The 23693-nt window shown below is 34.9% G+C and overlaps 1 protein-coding gene across 4 annotated transcripts in view; it reads right to left on the bottom strand.

Moving 5' to 3' along the window:
• Nucleotides 1-23693, bottom strand: part of Utx (Utx histone demethylase) — a 55405-nt gene that overhangs the window by 24158 nt on the left and 7554 nt on the right. Inside the window, exon 1 of one of the 4 annotated variants that reach the window (XM_035872421.2) lies at nucleotides 14388-15529. The exons of the other annotated variants lie outside the window; for them this stretch is intronic. The gene's annotated coding sequence lies outside the window, so the exon portion shown is untranslated. Of the gene's footprint in view, nucleotides 1-14387; nucleotides 15530-23693 lie in introns of those variants that run through there. 4 annotated transcript variants of the gene reach the window in all.

Here is a 23693-nt window from a genome sequence, read left to right as displayed (position 1 = left end):
CGTCGGTCGTGTAGGCGAAAAGCCGCGACTCTAAACCACCACCAACCGTACAGGAGAGAGACTATGATGGCCCGTTCGGCCCTTCCGCCCTTTTCCGAATTTGCCTTGCAAATTTTCAAACAGTATTCAAGATCATTGATATGTATTGTTCATCATTCGTTGACCTTTAACCGTGCTTCTTCTTTTTCTTTTTCTTTCTTTCTTTCTTTTTTAATTAGCGAATTCCGCGACGGCCATATTGTTATCTTTCCTAACCTCTCGTGTTTAAAACTTTAAAAATTTTATTTCGTAATCGTGGAAATAAATAAAAGACTTTTCTCTTTTTGAAGCTTAAGGGATTAGATTTTAATTGTAATTATGTTACACCGATCAATTATGTTTCATAAATTCAAATTAATGTTGAGATTGACATAGTCTTTTCTCGATGCTTCGAAGAATTAAAAAAAGAAAAAAAAGAAAAAATAAATAAATAAAGAAAGAAAGAAAGAAAAAGAAGAAGAAAAATGGGAAGAAGAAAGGAAAAGTAAAATAAAATATTAAGGACTTGAATATGTGAATCCATTTGATCGAGATATTTCAAAACGTTCTCTCTGCTTTAAGAAGCGGCGCAATGTCGCGCTAGAAGAACCGGGGAAAAGGCCAAAAGAGAGAAAGAGAGAGAGACCCTTCATCAGTATAATAAAGTCGAACGCCAAGGGACGAGGATGATGTTCGTTCGACCGGAAAAATTGATATGAAAAAAAAAGGACAACGACTTTTCAACGATATATGGGAACAATTTCCAAAATAAATTTATTATACCACAAAAAGAAAAAGAAAAAAAAAGGAAAAAAAGGAAGAAAGGGAGAAAAAAACAAACAAACAAACAAACGAATGAACGAACGAACGTAATAAATTTCAAATCGGTTGCAGTATCGCTCTATCGAGAATAAAATATAAACAAAAACAAAGAAAAACAAAGAAAGACAAGATTACATAAAAATAATTTCTATCGATTAAAACGGATGATTGGAAATTTTATAAAAATTGCAAGATACCGCTATAATCAAGTGGAGAAGTATCATCGACTAAAATACACTTACATCACACCAATCAATAGTGCATACATTTGGAATATATCCAAGTAACAAACGAGTAGTATACTATCATCGCTTATGCGTTTCGTAGCAAGCATGTACCGTTGCAGAGAGATCCAACCAACAGTAAAATGAGAGGGAGAGGAGGAGGAAGAGGAGTAGGAGCAGGAGGAGGAGGAAGAAGAGGAGGAGGAAGAAGGAGTGCAGAGAAGGAGAAGAAGGAGAGAATGGTCTGAATGGAATAGCGAATCGACTTTCAAGGGAAACCTCAGAGGAGACAAGTTCTCTACTATTCCCATCACTTTCCATTGTCTACTATGAATCTTGATTCTATATACGAATGTATGTGTTCCTATCTGTGTGTGTGTTTAAGAAGCATAGATACAGAGAACACTATTAGCACGTTTCTTCTCCCTCTCCATATACATATATAGAAGAGCAAAAGAAAAGAAAAGAAAAAGATCGTTTGAAAGATCGATAAGCAATCGATTTTCCAGATAGACTTTTCGAAAGGAGAATCAGAGGATGATCAAAGAGTTCGATAAGACTCCTCCGTTCGTTCATTCTCCAAGGCTATCATCGTTTATGAACCATCTTTGAGAACGCCATCGTTCTTTCGTGGTATCCATTAACATTTAACATATTAGATTATGTTGGTATGCGATAGTATACGTCACTATTAAACTCGGCTTTAACGATCGATACAAGAGTAAATTTAACATAAAATATTCAACGAACGTATGTATGTATGTATTATATATATATATATATATATATATATATATATATATATATATAAACTTTGTTGATATTTGTAAAGGCAAATTTGAGGTTAGGTTTGAATCTATTTGGGATGTGGTGTAAAATAAATGTGATGTAAAATTATATTTGATCTATCAAGAAGTTATAGGTCTATTTAAAGAGTAAATAATTAATAACATATAGGTATATTTAGAGAGTAAATAATTATTTTTAAATATCAAATAAAAATTATTTAATTATCTAACAAAAAAATACATATATATTTATTTATTCAGTACGTGTGTTTATTTAAAAATTAATATGGGTATAATGGTATCGAACCTAAATAGATTCTTTTGCTTCTTTCTTTTTCTTCTTTTTCAATCGAAAAAAAAAAAACAAAAAAAAAAAAGAAGAAAAACAGGAAAAGAAAGAAAAGAAAAGAGAAAAAATTTTTGAAAATGTCGAACACGTTAATCAGGTTGTTCGATTGCTCTCGTCGTTAGCACTCTCGGACGACTGTTGTCGCCGTGCTATATTCCCCTGACCATCGAGCACAAGGGTAGAACAATAAATGAGTAATGCTTCGTTTCGATTGAATAACGAGGGTCGACGAGCATCGCACGGGAAACCGGCATGCCATTCGAAGAACCCTTCTTTTATCCCTTCACCTCACGCTATCCGATTTTCACCCTACCGTATACTACGACACTACGTGAACAAAATTCACGTAATAGTCATCCGTTGTAGAAATTATTTTCACATGGAGAAGAGATTTTTCTACAGGAGCAAAGAAAAGAAAAGAAAAAGATTTAATACGACCATAATCTCTACGAATTTAAGTTAACTTAAAGGTAGAGGATTTTTTTTTTCTTTTTCATAAGACAAAAAATCTCATGGAAATAAAAATATGTCGATTGATATATCTAAAAGTTCAAAGATGTATATATATATATATATTTAAAATCAATGTCAGAATGAGACAATATTCATACAAATTTCGATTTGTTAGGACAATATTTATATACAAAAAAATCTATATATATATATATGTGTTTATAAAATTAAAAAAAGGAAACAAAAAGAAAAAAAAAAATGGAAGTTTAACGATAAAACTAACCTAAAAGTTTAAGAAAGTGCTGACGGTATTTTGCACCGGCTCTCTTCGAGCAGACGACTCTACTTTTATAAAACTAGAAGAGAAGTTCGTACGCACATATACCACACACTCATACTAACGGGTACACTTGTACAGGCATATACAGATTATTTTCTTTGTATGTTACACCATACATGGCATTGTAGAAATGTTGAACGCACCAGGAAAAGGGGGAAGCTAAGCAGCACGTAGAACATACTCGGTTCTGTGTACCCAGACCTCTCGCAACCCTTCTTTTTTCGAATATGCGTTCTAGAAAGAAGATAGGGAAAGAGCCGCTGAATATCCCGAGTTGGCAGATGCGAGGCGAGCATGGATGATGGGTTAAAAGGGGAGGGAGAGAGGGGGCCCCATGGGTCGTGTAGACCCCAGCCCGATTAACAATCCCCTCAATACCCCCTCTCTCTATCCTCCATCCCTTACACCACACTTTTTTTCTCTTTCGCTTTTAAACGCATCTTCCATTGCGAGAATCAGCCCCGATGCACGATTTTGCATAAATCGATACCCATGCATTGTTCACCCTGGTAACTTTTCAAAGAACGAAAAAAAGAAAAAAAGAAGTCAAAGGATTTTAATTACGTTAATGATCTTTGATTTACGTCGATGAGACTGTTAGTGTTTTTTTTACCTCTTTTTTCTTCTTCCTTTTTAGTTTTTTTTTTTTTTTTTCTTTTTTTTTCAATCACGATGGTTTCTACGAGTATAATATTTGAAAAAACATATACGGTCAAGTCGGTTCGAATTTAAAATAGAAATTCGAAGAGATAGGTTAGAATTTAATTGGAAATATGTGCACGTAATAATGCTTATAATATGCGACGCATCCATATAACTTCGTATCCACATATATGCAATATTTCCTATAGTATGCAACATATGTATATAACGTAACCTATAATAGATATAGTATAGGGGAATATATGTATTATACGTATAGCGCGGAATACACATACACACACACACACATATATATATATATGTGTGTACATAGAATATAACCTATAAATAAAAAATCCATAAGGCAAAATACAATCAACAATATGAAACATAAATATATAACGAGTAACTTATAATGTCGATATCATTCAACCCTTTCGAATAAAATTGAAAACGAAATGAAACAAAACGAAATAAAAAAGGAAATGGCAAGAAAAAAAAAAAAAGAAACAGAAGGACACGCGAAGAGGATAAATTGACTTCCGGCCAGACGCGTGCAACATCGGAAGCGTGTTTAACTGTCGACGGCACGCGAGTTTTCGTATGGTTCGCGTAGTACGCCGGCCTTATTGCGCTCTCTCTCTCTCACTCTCCCACTCTCTCTCTCCCTCTGTCATGTATTAGTCGAGAGTGCGAACGAAAACGAACGAAGGAACGTGCTGGTAGAAAACGTGAACCTCTTGAACCTCTTTCACTTCATTACTCTACTCACTCAACCACCCACTCATATTTTTGCTCGGCCGTGCTAATTCCAGCGATCTCGAAATTCCGTTGCATCCGTGCACAAAAATAAACTCTGTGTACGTGCGTGTGTGTGTGTGTACATTAGTTATATAAAAATTTAGAAAACATAACCTCCAATCTCATATAAATGATAATCGATAAAAATTCATCGATCAATTTTGTAAGAATTCATTAACGAACGAAAAGTACGAATTCATTAACACGAATATATATAAATTTTAATCTTTAAATACTTATCATGGATCGAAATCTTTTTCTTCTTTTTGTATAAAATTTTAAAAAACGTAATTTTCATATTCATATATTTTTCTACCGTACGTGACAATGGGAAATATCAAAATGGCGGCGATGAGGATTACGTGAGCTTTTTAATTGACTTTTCTTTTTTTTTTTCTTTTTTCTTTTTTTTCTTTTTTTTTTTTTTAACAAATGAAAAGAGGGAAAAAGATGTGAATAATATTTTTTCAATGTTTTATAAATGATTTTGATTGCTCCGCTACTGGCAAACGTGTCGTGTTCATCGAAACATTCTCTCTCTCTCTCTCTCTCTCTCTCTCTCTCTCTCTCTCTCTCTCTCTCTCTCTCTCTCTCTCTCTCTCTCTCTCTCTCTCTTCTCTGCTCTTCTCTTCTCTTCTCTTCTCTCTCTGTCTATCTCATTTCGCCATATGTCTGTCTCCGTTACAAAGCACGTCGCGTCACGAGCGATAAGCGCACGCGATCTCGAGTAGCGCTTCTGTCCTCTTCGTAGTTCCGTGTCGACGCGTTCGATAACGAATGTTGTTGGTTATGTTGCACAAAGCGAAACTTAACTTACACAAACTCTTTCTTATTGACTCGTTTCCTTTGTAAAATTTTTTTCTTTACTCGTTATATCTAAACAAAAAAAAGAAAAAAAAAAAAAAAAAAAAAAAGACTTCCCTGTTCGCCCTCTTCCTTCATAATTTTATCATTCGAATTAATTTTTATTTAAACAAATTGGATATATTTTTTGTTTATATATATATATATGTCCAATATAAATTTATTAATTAATAGAAACAATATTATCATGAAAAATATCACTTCATTTGATTATTGCAGTATTATTCGATTATGCATTTCGCGGGAAAAGCTTTTTGATTGATCGTAGTCAATTGCAGCACTCTCTCTTTCTATTTCTGCTTGATACTTTTATTTCCAAAACTGCATAATAAATGAAAATAGATAATAACTAATGCTTCTAATCATAAATCATAATTTCTTTCGCATAAATCGAAAAAAAATATATTCCTGCCTCGTGTCGATCTTATTATTGATCGATACGATACAATCAACAAGATATATGACGTTCATTCGCGATGAAACGTATATAAAAATATATGCATGCATGCATATATGTATATATGTGTGTGTGTATGTGTGTATGTTTATATATCGTAAAACGGGATTATTGACCACGATATATAATAAGGGCTCATAAAAAATCCTTAGCTCATTAGCAATAATATCAGATTGTGATCTTTAGTTAGGAAAAAAAAAGAAAAAGAAAAAAGAAAAAAAAAAGGAAAAGAAAAAAGAAAACAAAACAAAAAATAGAAGAAAAAAAAAACCAGCGAATGATTTGCGCTCTGACGCAACTCGAGAGCAAGCTCGACATTAAACTCGTTTCGTTCTTTGACTATCAATAATAGTATCTCGTGTTGTGTAATATTAGAATGTATTATTACTTCATATGATTATTCGTAATCATCGATGGTATGTGTTGTTGTAATCATAACTTTGCATTGCAATTAATTAATTTGAACATTTCTGATTGTTATTTAATTATTACGTTTAACATAGTGCTAGATAAAAAAAGAAGTTCCTAGGTGATTTTCAAAAATCAATTAAAACTCCTTCCCCCTCTCCCCCCATACCATCCTAGTATTCTCCATCTTTATTTCTATTATTTCCAAATCGTCGATAATTATCTTTTCAAAATCTAGAGCACAAGGTTCTGTACGAAGTTATAACAATCGGTAGAGGCAAGCTATATATATATATATATATATATATATATATATATATATATAAATAAAGAAGAAAGAAAGAAAGAAAGAAAAAATGAACAAGAGAGAAAAGGAACGAAGGAACAAAGAGAACAATGAGAATGTGCGCGCACGCGCGTGCAGATTACATTGGTATGAGTACGTAGGTGTGTTAACTGCACGTGTCAGAAACAGAGAGAGAGAAAGAGACACACAGTGGGAGGGAGGAAGAGAGAGGAGGAACTAGATGACGTAAGCTTCGATTACACGCCGTTGCATGGCGCGTACGGCGCACGACTGCAAATCGCATTCGCGTCAGCGCGTTCATCGTACACACACGTATCTGTTTTCAGTGCGTGTAAATCTGTCGTTTATCTTCTCTCTCTCTCTCTCTCTCTCTCTCTCTCTCTCTCTCTCTCTCTCTCTCTCTTTCTCTGTTTTTCTTTTTGTAAAACGTATATGTATGCGTGCTTACACGTATGAAGGACGAGGCCTTCAAGCAGGCACGTAACACTCGCGTATCTCTCTTCGCTTCTTCGTGTATCAACCATATATGTATATATATATACATATATATATATGCTGTTAGATTGCCGTCAGCTGACAAGATGAGAACAAGTCTAGAAACAGGAAAAGACCTTCTACTTCTTCTTTGAGATATTACTTTTAAGAGAAATGAGAAGACATGTCCTAAGGAATTTTTCATTCAACTCTTCATGGAAATTAGACGAGAGAGAGAAAGAGAGAGAGAGAGAGAAAGAGAGAGGGGGGGGGGTTAACCTAACCAAACTTAAGACATGTTTCATAATTTTACGAAAATTGTGGATATATGTACCTAACCTTACTTTCTAGTTTGAAAAGTAAATGTTTTTATGGTGAACTCGTAGAGACACCTAACCTCACTTTGTTAGTTCGAAAGTTAAACTACAGTCGTAAAACGCAGGAAGAAGATTTCTCTGGAACAAATAAAAGTTAGTAAAGGCCATAGAAATTTCTATGGGAAAATTATTATGACATCAGACTTTACTTTTTTTCTCTCTCTCTCTCTCTCTTTCTTTTTTCTTTACTTTGAAAATTAAACGTTTACAAAACTTTGGATTAAAGTTTTGGTTTGTTTATGAACTATAGAAAGAATATCTTTTTGGTCATGCAATAATAAATCGAGATATTAATTTAGATTAAAGTTCTAAACGAATTTTAGAACTTTTAATTATGAATAAATAGAACTTTTAACAATTTTAAATTGGATTGAGTTGCGAATTTGAAAAACTTCGTTGCAAATAAACAGAAACAAAATAATTTTCAAATGGGATTACGATTCTTTGACGTTTATAAATTATGAAAATAATAGATTAGAGAGAGAGAAAAAAAAAGAAGAAAGAAAATAAATAAAAAAACGTTAGGATAATGTATATGGATTAAATGCAACGATAATATAAAAATGAAGATCGCTTATAAAGTAAGAAGTAAAAAACTAAAGATAGAAATAAATTTTCATTATGAACGGCAAAATCTGATTGACGATGACGTTGTCGAATGATTTCCTGTTAGACATAAACCTGTAAATCTGCAGGTGACGCCCGTCCCTCATGGATGTACGAATCCTTTCTCCCTTTCCGTTCCCCAACCCTCTCCTTCACTTTCTTCCACGAAGGAAAACAATTACTATTGGAGGAACGGACGACGATGAGAACGACGACGAAAACGACGATGAGAACGACAACTACGAAGACGACAATGATGACGGTGGTAAAACAGCTGTCGCCTTGACCTTACTCAATGCGCTTCTCGCCACGATATATCGTGACTGCCATTTCTTCACGTTCTCTTTCTCAGTCGATGTATAAATCCGCTTTAAACGACTTTACTCTCTATGAAACCTCGATATATAACGTTGAAAATAAATTCCGCAGTTAATCCTCGTAGTAAAGGGATAAATCACAAACGTGTCGAATTTAATTGATTCCTATGTATGTATGTATGTATGTATGTATGTATGTATGTATGTATGTATGTATGTATGTATGTATGTATGTATATATGTATGTATGTATAATGTGTGTGTGTGTGTGTGTGTATACAGCAACCACCAACCAACCTGTTGCACATCATACTCCCTCCTGTCCTAATAAATAATAAAAGTAAAAACTCTTCAATATTTGTCATGTACCAACCAAACGTCATCGTGGAATTTAAAAGGAAAAAGAAGAAAAAAAAAAAAAAAAAAAAAAAAGAAAAAAGAGAAAGAAGACAGGAAAAAAGATAAATCTAAAAGAGGAATACTACCAAGCGCACGCACAATATCATGATAAATAATATCAAATTAAAGCTTAATAACTTTTAAACATTATTCATATTCCCAATCAACTAACCAACCAACCTGATCACGTTATTCTCGAAAACAAGTAATGAAGAAAGGGGAAAAAAAAATAAGAGAGGAAAATAAGTTAAAATAAGATCGTTTGTGTATCATACCACAAAGATGTCCTAATAAATAATACAAATCAAAATTCTTAAACTTTTTTTCTCAACATTGTTCATATCCTAACTTAAAGGATTATCAAGGTATTCTAAAAAACAAGACGTTGAAAAGAAAAAAGAAAGAGAAGAAGATAGAAGAGAGAGAGATAGAGAGAGAGAGAGAGAGAGAGAAAAAGAAAAATAAGAGTGTGCAGGCCCTAAGCAAAGTTAGGATTCGTATGGGAGGGGTATGCGGGGGAGTATAGGGGCGCCATTCGAGGGAGGGCTGTTGAACTTTCAGGGTCACTCCCGTGGGCCTTTGCGAACGGAAGATAGAAAGGCAAAAGGAGAGAAAAAGAAAGAAAGAAAGAAAGAAAGAAAGGAAGAAAGAAAGAAAGAGAAGAGAAGCTGGACACGAAAACTCACTCCTAAAACCGTCTAACGATGTGCCCTCTGTGTTGGATTGGGTCTGTATAGAAGTAAGAAGTAGTAGGGGTAAAGGTAGGCATAGGCTTGGGATGAGGTGAGGTGAGGTGAAGCAGGGTGAGGGATGAGGGATAGGGGGAGATATTCGAGGGCCAAGGATCCGCACATAGAAAGAAGAAAAGAAAGAGAGAGAGGGAGAGAGAGAGAGAGAGAGAGAGAGAGAGAGAGAGAGAGAGAGAGAGAGAGAGAGAGAGAGAGAGAGAGAAAGAAGAGGTCTGGCAATTCGTCGTTTCTCTTTTAGGCCCCCCTCTTTTGCTTTTGGCTTCTTCTTCTTCTATCTTTCTTCCTTGCTTTGCACTTCTCATTTTGCTGTTGCTGTAGTAGTAAACGACCAATGAAAAGATAAATAGATAGATAGAAAGAGAAAGAGAAAGAGAAAGAGAAAGAGAGAGAGAGAGAGAGGAAGAGTCAAGACGACAACGACACGACGACGACGACGACGACGACGACGACGACGACGACGACGACGACGACGACACGACGAAGTCGAAGATGGTCGATGTAGCTCAGGAAAGTGCAACGACAGGGGAACCAGTTTTAGGAGCCAAGAAAGGATCGTTTTCTTCGCATGGGCTTCGACGAAACCCTTTCTTGACACGTCCTACAAAAAGGAAGGACTCTTACCTCATCAAAGCTACACTTTCTGTCCTTCTGTCTGTCTGTTTTAATCTAGTCTGTCTGTCTAACTATTAGTCACTGATGATATGGGAGTAGTCTCTCTAACTCGAAAGGGTTAAGGAGATCACGTGAAGAAGAATATATATATATATATACATAGAGACAGAGAGAGAGAGAGAGAGAGAGAGAGAGAGAGGGAGAGAGTGGGGGAGGAGGTAGGTTCGAGTCTTTCTCAGTCGAGGATAGTGAACTCTCATGGCCATTCCGTGGCTTTCCTCGGAACCGGCAAAACCTCGGGCTCCTCGACATAATACAACGATTTAGATGCGCGAAAGAGAGAGAGAGAGAGAGAGAGAGAGAGAGAGAGAGAGAGAGAGAGAGAGAGAGAGAGAGAGAGAGAGAGAGAGAGAGAGAGAGAGAGAGAGAGAACTAGAAAAAAAGGAGGAAGAGGATAGAACTGAGTTATCTGTATTTTCTCTGAGCGAGAAAAGGAGCAACGTTTCATGGTACTTCTAGAGATATATCATGGAAAAAGAAGAATCATCGTCGTCGAGTTTCTCGTTGACGTATATATATGCATGTATGCATATATGTATATACATACATACATACGTACCTACGTGTGTGTGTGTGTGTGTGTACATAGTCGACGATTTTGTTTCTCTGTATCTTTTATGTCTTCTTTATTTCCTTTATCCTTCTTTTTTTTTCATTTTTTAATTTTCTTTTCGTTAAAAATATGAAATCATCTTTTTTCCCTTGTTTTCTTTCATCTTTTATTTTTTTTCTTTTTCTTATTCTTTATTCTGTTAATCCTCTATTTTTCCTCTCGCGTAACATCGAATTTAATTTCGATCATGTAAAAGGTCAGTTGGAAAAATTTGGAATATCATATAATATGCGAGATTAACGAAAGATAAGAACAACAACAACAACAACAACAATGGTAACGACCTTATATGCTATTTTCTATTCTAAATCAGCATCACCATTATTATTATCATTATTATCATTATTATCATTATTTACTTCCATAAATATCAATCAAGAATTTATGAAATAAAAAAAAAAAAAAAAAAAAAAAAAAACGAAACTGTGAAAATTATCTCTCTCCCTTTCTTTCTCTCCCTTGTAGGATGAAAATAAGGTGGAATAAAAAAGCCGAACGAAAAAGAAGCTTGGAGGAGTATAGAATAGTAAGCTTGGGTTGAACGACCTAGCAGAGAGTATCTCTATCTAGTACCTGTATCATCTGGCTCTCTTCTCTCCGGCAGAAAGCGTGCGCGTGTATGTGTATATATATATATATGTATGTACTTGTGATTAACTGTGCGTGGAAGCGCATACATATATACATATTATATATATATATATATATATATATATATATATATATATACACATATATACATATATAGACATATACGTAGATACAGTCTATTCTCTCACCGATTATACACAAGCGTATATAAACGTAACCCTTCACGCACGTTATAAAACTAGTTTCGCGTGCGGATTACTCCTATGGGATATCGCACCGTCTATATTTTACTAGTGTCAAGGAACGAACGGAATTATTTGAACTTTGTCGATTAATTCTGAGATCTTAATGTGTTTGTATGTATGTATGTATGTGTGTTTATCTATATTTATATATATATATATGTATATATAAATAGAAATAAATTATATATTATGTAAAGGATGGACCAAGAATTATACAGGTGATTTAAAAATTTTTAAATTAACTTCCTCTTTTTTCTTCTTTTACCAAATTCTAAAACTAAAAGACCCTATATAGAAACCAAAGATACAAACTGATTAAATCTCAAGAGAAAATAATTGATTTTTAAAATAGAAACTTTGATCCACTCTGTACACACACACACACACACACACATATATATATATATATATTTATATTTTGTTTATTGTTTTTATTGTTATTCTTTTTTAAGATAATGTTTATAAGGATAACACAGAGTAGAGGTACTTGGTGTCATCGATCCCATTGCGTCGAGGGAAAAAGAGCAGGGGCAGTGATCTTCGACTCGTTCGACAACATCGCGGCATTGCCCGAATGCCATGGTCACTGACCGTGAAATCAGGAATTTCAATTCTGTACTGTACCGGCTTGCCGCCTCTATCATTCTATATATACATATATATATATATATATATATATATATATATATATATATATGTACAATCCTATCTCGTGGTTTTTAACATTTTGTATTTGAATTTTATAAAGGTACCCGCGCGTGGGAAATAAAAAAAAATCCAAATATCATATATATTCTTCTTATTGTTTCCAAAACTGTATATGCGTGAACATATCTATGTTTCTATTGTACATAACCCTCCCTTGTTATTGTTTCGAACTTCGTCAAGCTTGAATTTAACGATTTTATTCGCTCAAAGCGCGGGAAATTTTTCTATTAGATTTAATCGCATTCGTTTATTTCATAACCATTTTCTTTTATTACTATAACCTTCTCTGATTGGTCAACGACGAAAATAAAAGAAAGATGGCGACATAAGAGATGAAGAAACGATATATCTGTATGTATTGCGTGAAAAAGAGAGAGAGAGAGAGAGAGAGAGAGAGAGAGAGAAAGGGGGCCGATTAGATTCTATTTTTGTAATAGAGTAATTACGGAGTGATAATTAACGCGGCCAGGTCGCAAGCGAGTTGCAACAAGGCAAAGCGGGTTGCTTCGAACCAACGCGAACGTACAAAATATACACATGGACGAACATACAACACACAAATACACATACACACACACAAAGGATTGTGATATATACACACTCGTGACCTAGTTTTTCAGCTGTTAGCAATATATACACTTGTAGAGAGAGAGAAAGAGACAGAGAGAGAGATAGAGAGAGAGAGAGAAAGAGAGAGAGAGAAAGAGAGAGAGTAATGCGCTGAGCGCGACATTCTTCAACAACCTTTCGCGCATTATCATCCAACTCCGGCATTTATGAGACTTGTTGCATTGACCTACTATACACGGCAATCTGACAATTCCAATTCGCATATTGTTTCGACACTTTCTTTCTTTCTTTTTTCCCCCCACCCCTCTTTTTTCGCATGGGATTATACATATCATAATCTCTCTTGCACACGCTCCAATCACGGAAAACAATTCCTTTAATTATAATTCAACATTGGCCAATATATTTTTATCAACGACAATGAAATATTTACGATTTTCGAAAATCGTTTTGTTAGATGTCTGTTATAAATTTTAATAATAATGAGTTAATTTCATCATTCTCCATTATCGTGATTAATCAAAATTTAATGTTAAGTCTCTATTATCACACACACACATCGAATATAATATATATATATATATATATATTTATTTATTAAATGGTGCCGTTTAAAAGAGAGATTAAAAACGGGACGAACGAAAAGGATTAAAGAGAGAATAAGAAAGCGGAAATTGTAAAGAAAGTAGAAACTAAATAGGAAGAAGAGAAAGAAAGACAGGAAAAACAGGAAAGACAGGAAGGAAGGAAGGAAGGAAGGAAGGAAGGAAGGAAGGAAGGAAGGAAGGAAGGAAGGAAGGAAGGAAGGAAGAAAGGGCCGTCGTAGTACCTTCCTTGCGCGCACACGGCGCTTGCTCGTTTAAGGGTCAAAGGACGAGGGTATAGGACGAGGGAGGAGAAGAGGAAGAACCCGTCGTCGTTGTCGTCCTCGTCCTCCTCGTTCTCCTCGAGGCATCGATCGAGCCCAGTCGCCAAAAATTTCACGCCCAGACTGCTTTCTCTCGCTATCTCTCTCTCCCCCTTCTTCTCCCTTTCTCTCCTTCTCTAATTCAACCACCGAAAACCGAAGCACTGTTCGTGCGCGCCCTCCCGCGATCATCCACGAAGGGAACAACGTCGTACATACATTATACGTGTACATATATATATATATATATACATATATATATATATACACAGACATAACACACACATATATATATGCATAAATAATATGTGTACATACGTTACACGTTACGAATAAGAACGAGAAAATCCTCTACGGTCACGCGATAACCACCACGTGAGAATCTTTCGACGTCGATCACCGATCGTTTCGATACGAATGGCGGAGAAAAGAGAAAAAGAAAGAAAGAAAGAAAGAAAGAAAACAATATTTCCTTTTCCTTTCCTTTTCTTCTTGTTGTTTCCCCGTCACTCCTCTTTTTTCTTTTCCATTCCTTTCCTTTTCTTTCTTTTCATTAATCAAGTCAATTGATTCAAATTCGACAAAATTCAAACACACAAAGGGAACGAATTCATTTCAAATTAATAATTCGTAAAAAGTCAATTCTATTGGGGAAATATAATTAAGAAATATTAAAATAAACTTACCATTGAAATTATCCACGACGGAGACGGGGGTGTGTGAGGGGATGGACGATAAGAATTAGAAAGATCTTAATAATCCAATATTTCGCCGTCCGGATTTAGATGATGATCAATCACAGCAATGAAAAGGAAGAACGCATGGATGGGAAAAGAGATGATAGATGGATAGAAAGAGAGAAAGAGAAAAAGAGAGAAAGAGAGAAAGAGAGAAAGAGGAGATTAGGAGAGAGGGGGAGGGAGAGGAGAGGACAATTGGGGGCGGTTGCACACTAGATAGACATCACTCTCGATCATCCACACGCGCACAGCTCGCGACCTGTCGATGGACGGACGCTGGGCGTCGATCCTCGCGACCGGAACGACGCCGCGTTTACGGTGCTAATACCACGCTCGAGAACACCTATGTATATATGTGTATATATATATATATATGTCCGTTCACTCGACAATAACGACAAAGAGACCAGGACAGTGATCTCTTCTTCCTCCTCCTCCTCCTCCTCTTCTTCTTCTCTTCTTTTTCTTCTTCTTCTTTCTCCTCCACCTCCTCCTCTTCTTCTGTAGAATACAATCTTACTCGTTATGACAGTCCTAAGATCATTTCGGCACCATCATCAACATGACACATCAAACACCACTATAAAACACCAAAAAGAAGACGGACACCAATATCGTCGTTATTTTCGTTATACCGCGTTCACGCACTATTGCGGCGACGTTGCTGCTGTATTTTTTTTCTTTTTTCCCCTTATTTTACTTTCTTTCCTTTCCTTCCTTTTTCTTTTTCTCCTTTTTCTTTTTCTTCTATTTATTCTATTTTATTTTTTTTTTTACTTTCGACTACACCGCTTTGTTATCATAAAAGATGGAACACATGACATTCTCTCTCTCTCTCTCGATAGTATCGAAATGTCGTAGATTACAAATTGATGATAATAACATACATTTATGTAATATTATGTTATATTATGTATTATCTCTCTGTATATATATATATATATATATATATATTATATATATTATATATATAGAAAGAGAGAGAGATATTGTATATAGATATACTACTAATGGCAGTGTTGAAGCAAGGAAAAAAGGCGAGCTGTGCGCGCTAAGAGAGGCACCTTCCCCCCGCGAAGGTTCTCACGCGACTGACGCGACGACGACCGGAACGACGGTGGCCGCACGGAGTAACTAAGAGTGGGGGTGGGGGCGCTAGAAATTCCGTAAGAGTGGGGATAGCTAGAGCCATGCCGCGGCGTCCCCAGTCGTTGTCAGTGTGGGGAGACGGCACGCTGAAGGGAAACGCGCGCGCTCCTCTCCTTCGTGTCGACAGAAGAAGGTGAGGAGAAGGAGGAGAAGGAAGGAAGGACGGACCGACCGATGGATGGACGGACGGACGGATGGATGGACGAACGGATGGACGAACGGATGGACGGACGCGATTGGGGAACCGCGCGTGCGCAATGGCCCTGTTTTACAGACGCATCGTGACAATCGCGCTCGAGCCACCGCCCGATGCATCCATCCTTTGCGTTCGTTCGTCCTTTTACCCTCCTCTAACACACGACGACGACGACGACGACGACGACGACGGTGACGACGAATAAGCCAACTTCTTTTCTACCTACCTGCCTTTTGTCACGTACACCAAACTTTTTACATTACAAACTTCTATAATCTATTCCTTGAATCTTTTGCGTTTTAAGTAAACGTTCTTTCGAATAAATATTAATCATAATTTCATCGTTTATTCCAATCTATCTTTTGCTTTTATTATTCTTTTTCTTATTTTTTATTGATGGTATTTTTCTTCAGGTATAATTTGTAATATATATATATGTGTGTGTGTGTGTGTGTGTGTGTGTGTGTGTGTGTGTGTGTGTGTGTGTGTGTGTGTGCGTGCGTATGTATGTGAATATAAATTTATATAAGTAATTATAATATTTTTATGCTAAATAATATTTATATACTACGATAATAATAAACGAATGGTCAACAGTAAAATACTATATAATACTCGTAATACTATAATACTATATATAGCTATAATTATAGGGGAACGTTCTTTCTCTCGTTTTCTTTGGAAACAAAAATGTGAGACACAAAAGATCTAATTGCTTTCCGCGAAAGGCAACGCTACGCATCGCATCGCATCACCTCAGGCGAAAATAAACGAAGATATAGCTTTTCATCGAAACCTCTCGGAACACGAAAAGGGGGTAATTCTTGTCAAGGTCTCTCGACCGGTATCTCCTCTCCAGCCGGTTTCCTAGCTTACTTAAGTCGGCTTTAGTCGACTCGGTTTCTCGATTACCCCCCAAGCGGTAGTTCAATGAGGGACGTTACAGCAACTTGCGTATGTATATATGTTATACACACTTCCTTCCTGTACGTAAAGAAACGATACAGAAGAGAGAGAGAAAGAGAGAAAGAGAGAAAGAGAGAGAGAGAGAGAGAGAGAGAGAGAGAGAGAGAGAGAGAGAGACTATGCATTGCCAATTGTCTGCTGTTTTTTTTTTTTTTTTTTTTTTTTTTTTTTTTTTTTTTTTTTTTTTTTTTTTTGAATAAAAGATGAGTTCAGGCCTAGTTACATCGATTCTCTATAGTTCTTCAAGTTTGTAGAAGGCAAATGATTAATATGCAAACTGATAAGAGAACATAAATATATGAACGTATATATATACGTTCATACATTATATACAAATATATCCAAGTATGTAAAAAAAACATTATTGTATGACTTTTATATTTTGAAACAAAAGGGGAAAATCGAATTGGAAAGAACGTATTTAAATATAAATTAACATAAACAACGGATTGTTATATTTTTGTATGTGATGGACGAGGACATTGAATAAGAGATATCGCTCGAAAGCATAAGCGATGATGATAATAATAATAATAATAATAATAATAATACTAATAATAATAATAATAAATAAATAAATAAAAACGTAAATAAAAATACGAAAAAAGAAAAACGTGTTGGGTCGTATTTGTCGAAGGCAAAACTCGTTCGTCGATCCCAACGCTTTTTACCCCCACCACATTCGCGAGCATACGAGTTACCCAAAATACATAGAGACATATAGGACCCCGCCGCCGCCGTCTTCCGGTTTCGTTTCTCTTGTTTCACCGTTGGTTTATCTTTGGGGTAAAGATTCTTTCTCTCCCAGTGATTCTCAATTATTCTTTTTACAATTATTTTTTCATACGAGAACATTTTTTTTCGTAATTATAATAGATCGATCCTACATACGTGTTTTATACGAATGTTTTAACGAAGCTGTCAATTGTATTATTTTATTCTATTTTATATCAATGAATTTTTTTTTTTCTTTTTTTTCTTTTTTAATAATGAAATTATTTTTTTTTTTTTTATTTTTCAAAATTACCTTCAAGCCCGTCGTACAAAAATGAAATCTTCAATAATTTCCTTTTTTAAGACGTGTCGTGCTCGTCTTTATTCCAACTAAAAAAAGAAAAAAAAAAGTGAAATCGTCGCGCAGTTTTTCCTTTTCTTTCGTTTCTTATATTTACACATGGAAACAATTAAGTTCTTATATAAAAAAAAAGAGAGAGAAAAAAAAAGAAAAAAAAAAATTAGATAAATTTCTTTCTTTTTCTTCTTTCCTTCTCTTTCTCGTTTTCTTCCCAGGAAGATGATAAATTAATCGCCTTCAATTCTTCGTTTACGTTTTATTACAAATATAAGATCCGAAATGACGTTTTGAATTTCGAGCCGTATTTCACAATGAAACCAACGAGGAGATATTACAGCAAAGCGAAAGTATGCCAACGCCTTCTCTTATCTAGTCCGATTCGCTTTTTCACAAGAACACTGTTACTTTCATACGAATCGATAAACTCGACTGGTGTTTACTAGTTACCATCTGTGCGTCAAAGGAAGGAGAACGATCGAATGATCGATAATAATAGGTTATGTTATTTAATCTTATTCAATAATTCTAATTCTCATCATTTCTTAATTATTAAGAAATATATATCGACAATGTGTGATTACAATGGAAACCAAAAAAAGAAAGAAAAGAAATTTTTTTTTCAAGACAATCGTTATAAAAAATATCCTCATAATTTAACAAATTTATTTTATATATATATATATATATATATATATATATATATATATATGTAAATTACATAAGTTTTGTACACCTTAATAAGTATCGACTTAATTGTTAAAACAAAAAAGGAAAAAAAATTAAATAAATAAAATAATAATAAAATAAAATAAAATAAAATAAAAAAGAAGAGCGAACGGAAAAGAAAACGATCGAAAGGATGCACCAAGGTGGTCAAGTACAAAGTGTAGGTGTAAATCCCATTCATGTTGAGTTTCGCTTATCAGATGCCAAACCACGTGGTCTCGACACGCACCTTCTCTCTCTCTCTCTCTCTTTCTCTCTCTCTCTCTTTCTCTCTCTCTCTTTCTCTCTCTCCCTCTTTCTCTCTCTCTTTCTCTCTCTCTCTCTTTCTCTCTCTCTCTCTCTGTCTGTCTCTAACCACGTGACTCAAGTGTACCTACGTTCCCACTGCTGTTTATGGTGTCAACACACTTTCCTCATCTCCGAATTGTATTTTCCGTATAAATATCTCTATCAATCGTATGTATTATATTCTTATAAGATAAAAAAAAAAAAAAAAAAAAAAGAAAGAAAGAAAAAGAAAAAAGAAAAAATATTATCGTTCGGATTCCGTAAATGGATTAGACAGTGAAATTGTGATGGGGTAAAAATTCGAAGAGATAACATTTTTCAAGTGATAAAATATGATCTCTAACATAGAGACATACATATTTTACACGGGAGCGTGTATATTCCCATAGTTTCTGATTTCTGGATATACATATCGAGAAGAACGTATACAGAGAAGTCGTTGACTCCCAGATGCAACGTCGTCGCGACGACTAATTTTAACTTTCTCGGTCGGCAAATGCATGAAAACAGACCGATGGTAGCGGCCGAGGAACGAAATAAATATAAATCAAAGAAAGAAATACGGTGGGTTGTGCAGTAGCGAGTCGCGGAATAAAAAAAAAACGGGAGGAAGAAGGGACCGTTACTCGAAAGATTCTAATCTTTTCTAACGCGATTAATTCTCTTTTTTTTTATGGGAACGTATCTTTGAATTTATTATATCTCTTTTTTTATGGATATTATTAAAATGAAATAAAAATAAAAAATTATAGAATGTTTACTGATTACTATAGTACCATTTAAAGTATGTGTGTGTGTGTATATGTATATATATATATATATATATATATATATATATATATATGTATACGGAAATAGATGCGGTCATGGATCGAACGATAATCGTGGATTCCGAAGCGTCGAAAGTCCGAACGAATCCGAATAGAGTCGAAGTTAGTCGACGACTGAAATGAGAAGGGAGGTGTGTCTCTTTCTTCCTCGAGTAACAGTAACAGTCTGTCGTATTTCAAAGTTCCTCACTGACAATTTGCAATTGTAGTTTTTCATTTTCATTGGTTTAATCCATAATAACACATCAGTCCAGATTTAGAAATAACAATTTTGTACATTTTAGAATCGGCACAATCGAAGATTCATACATATGTTTCCAATCATCTGATTGGTTGAGGTTAGTAATAGAAGCCATTACAAAAACACACGAGAGCGGGATATTCGAAATTATTTACCTCTCATCAAATAATTCATTTTAAATTTAAAAGATGAACACAATTTTTAACATTTCAAAATCAATATCCTTATATATATATATATATATATATATATATATATATATATATATTGAGTCATCTGATTGGTGGAGATTAGAAATAACAACCATTTGCGAAAGTATATGAGAGGGATATTCGAAATTATTTACATATATATGTAAGTACACCTCATCAAATAAATCAATCCAGCTTCAGACATAACAATTTTCAACACTTCAGAATCAGTATCTTTATATATATATATATATATCTTTATATATATATTTCGAATCACCTGATTGGTGGAAGTTAGAAATAGCAGCCATTATGAAAACACGAGCGGGATATTCAAAATAATATACATTTCAATGGATACATATCATAAAGGTAAAGGAAATTCTTCCTAGCAAGGATGTCTGAATCCCGCTAGAGAAGAGAGGAGAAGGAGGAGAGAAATAGATGGGAATGGGAGAAGGTTGGGGGGTGGGGATGGGTGAATGCGTGAGTAAGGGGTAGAGGTGTATAGGGGTAAGGTCGAAACGAAGGAAGGAACTCTGGTGTAAACTCGCGAGAGAGGCGGCGGTATCTCTCTTCGAGTACGGCGGTGTATTGAACTCGGTGCTCGAGGTCGTTGAACTCGCGTGCGGGCGGCGTGGCTCTGGTGTGTGGCTTATGACGTCACGTGACTCGCTGTCTCCGTCGCCGTCTCCGCCGGCGGCTGGGTCGACGATGACAACAACGACAACAACGACGAGGACGACGAGGACGACGAGAACAACAATAACAACAACGACGACGACGACAACGACGACGACGACGACGAAAACGAGCGAAGCGGAGGTAGGCGATGACGTGGCGTTAGCCTATTGGCTAGCTCGTCGCCCCGCTACCCAATGACGTCACGCTTGAAAGGCGCGACTCCAGCGCGTGCGCATCATTTCGCCGCCACTGCTGCCACTGTCGTGCCTCTGTCAACTGACGACGTCACGAGACCCGCTGCTGCTACGTTCATACTACATACAGACATATATTCAACATACGTAGATATATATATATATATACGTACACATGACTCTCTAACGCGGGATTTTCTCCGTTTTTATTATCTATGTATAATCTCTGCAATTCTATTTTTTTCCGATTGTTTCTTTTTTTGTCTTTTTTATTGTACTATTTTAACCTTTACTTTTTCACACTTCAATTGTTTAAATAGCGTTCGTTACTTTTTATCGCATTTTTTTTTCCTCTCATCTATAATTAGATATGTTCAATAGAATAACTTAATTTACAATATATATTAATATTTAATTCATACTTATTATATAAGTATTGTTAACGTTTAATGATTTCTTTTTTTTTTTCGAACGTTTCAGTGACAATCGATTTTGAGATAAGAATCGATGCTGAGCAGTAAATATTTGATCGAAAGGAAAGAAGAAAGAAGAAATAAAAAAAGAAAAAAGGAGAAAAAAGGAAGAACTAAACGACGTGCGTGTCCTACGAAAGGCACGCGCTTCTAAACAACTATATATATATATACGTACATATATATATATACATTCATATATATATATATATATATATATATATATATATATATATATAGTATGTATTACATACACAATAGAGACGAGGATCTTCCGTGCGAACGGTCGAGAATAAAAGCCGTTCTTTACTCCTTCGATCGTGAATACTGCACCTGCCACACAACGATCGCGTCATACAAGAGAGAGAGAAAAAGAGAGAGAGAGAGAGAGAGAGAGAAAAAGAAGCTATAAATAATGATCCCAAATTATTTTTAGCAGTAGACATGCCGCCAAGAGAGTAAAAGAAAAAAAAAAAAGGAAAATCATCGTTCAGAGATGAACACGTTGAGTACCGGTAAATGATTGTTTTCAAGACGGTGTTATGTTTGTTGGTAGTCGAGTTAATTGTCCAATAAAAATGGTCGGTGATTGGTCAGTCAAAAGATACTCGTTCGTTTATTCAAGTCTACTCGATGTTAGCCAAACGCTTGAAAACCTGATCGTTTGGTTCAGTTCGGCTCGGTTTGGTTCGATTCGATTCGGTTCGGTTCGGTTCGGTTCGTTTCGTTCGGTTCGGTTCGGTTCGGTTCGTTCGCTTACTCAGAGTTTGTTGACTCTCGGTTTCAGCACGCCAGCTGACCATGACCTCGCCGAACGATCCGCGAAGTAATACCGAGGCGATTCTACCGCCACCGCCACCACCGCCATCACTACCACCACCCGTTGGGGGACGTCGTCGTCCTCGTTGCCGCTTGTCTCACTATCTCTTTCTCTCTCTCCTTTCTTTTTCTTTCTCTTTTCTCTCATCCCACATATATGTACGTATTTATTATATATATATATATATATATACATATATATATGTATATATAACTTTTGCTACCGATGGCAGTAATGATACTGCTACCGTTGCTAAAGATAATTCTCATCCTCTAATCTATATTTACATGCACATTTTCTTCCTTGTACGAGTCAATGAAGTGATTATAAAAGTGATCCAAATCCAAAATTATTTTATTTTAAATTAGTTTTTCACACAATTAAGGTATAATAATATATCACTATGGTATTATTATATATTATGTAATTATATATAATTATGTATATTAGATATATTATATAGTTGTAATAATCTAAGTATTGTATAATCATTGTATAACATTATTGTAAATGCAGGGTATTTTTTTTTTTCTTAGAACAATTTCACAATCACTGGCTCATATATTTACATATATATATATATATATATATATATATATATATATATATATAGATACGCATACGTATGGGTTATGTATATGGGTGCACACACACACATAAACATATATATATATACGTGTATATGCAGAGTATGATGCAGTCGGTTATACAATCCTCTTTAACAATTCGCACGTCCTTTATTACCACGTGTATCTCGACGTTTATCTCAAAGTCTCTCTCGATTATTACCACGTGTGATTATTACCTCGAAGTTTTCAAGGTGAAATTTACTTTGATAATGATTTTCGAATATCATTGACAAGAATATCTCATGTATTTCATAGGATAAATTATTTATTGTTTCGTTATTGATAATTAAATAATATTAATTAATTAAAAAAATATTTACATATTTGTTACTACGGTAAATTAATTCCATTTTGATTATTAAATTATCTAGGATACAAAAACATTTTATTCGAAAATTTGTATCATAGGAATATTCGTTTGCTAATGTATACATATATGTCCTTGGATGTACATATACGTATGGACAATATAATTATTTATATAAATGAGATATCGACAATTATCGAAAATTTCAAAATTTGTACAGAAATATCTGTTATAACAAACTTGATAGAGGACATTACGAAAATTTCAAATTTTTGTATACACGAGATATATATTATATTATCTAAATAACTTTCTAAATATAGAAATGTATTTGTTAGAGACTTGGTATATAAGGTAAACATTATATACAAGGTTACAAGTCGTCTAAACGAGATATAGACAAAAACATATTGAAATTGAAAACTCGTAAATTTAACGTATTCGTTGATATAGTATTAGTTAAGAATTATACACATCAATTTG

This window comes from Vespa mandarinia, chromosome 13 (genome assembly GCF_050613455.1).
Source record: "Vespa mandarinia isolate Hongniang chromosome 13, ASM5061345v1, whole genome shotgun sequence".
In the NCBI taxonomy this organism is placed as follows: Eukaryota; Metazoa; Arthropoda; class Insecta; order Hymenoptera; family Vespidae; genus Vespa; species Vespa mandarinia.
This window is presented reverse-complemented; position numbering and strand designations above follow the sequence as displayed.